Consider the following 205-nt stretch of genomic DNA (forward strand, 5'->3'; position numbering starts at 1 on the left):
GGGAACGAGAAGTCTATAATAAAGATGTGCTCTTTGAAAGCAAGACTGACGCAGCTCTTTAAAAATTCCGTATACGCATTTTCCTCGACGTGAACGAATCTCCGTCCAAGAGTTGGACGCATAAAAGTTTTAAAATTCCCGACGGCGAAGGAAGGAACAAAGCGAGAGAAAGAGATTAAATAAAAGGCAGAGAAGGAAAGTAAGA

The sequence above is a fragment of the Penaeus monodon genome, chromosome 30 (genome assembly GCF_015228065.2).
Source record: "Penaeus monodon isolate SGIC_2016 chromosome 30, NSTDA_Pmon_1, whole genome shotgun sequence".
NCBI classification, from domain to species: domain Eukaryota; kingdom Metazoa; phylum Arthropoda; class Malacostraca; order Decapoda; family Penaeidae; genus Penaeus; species Penaeus monodon.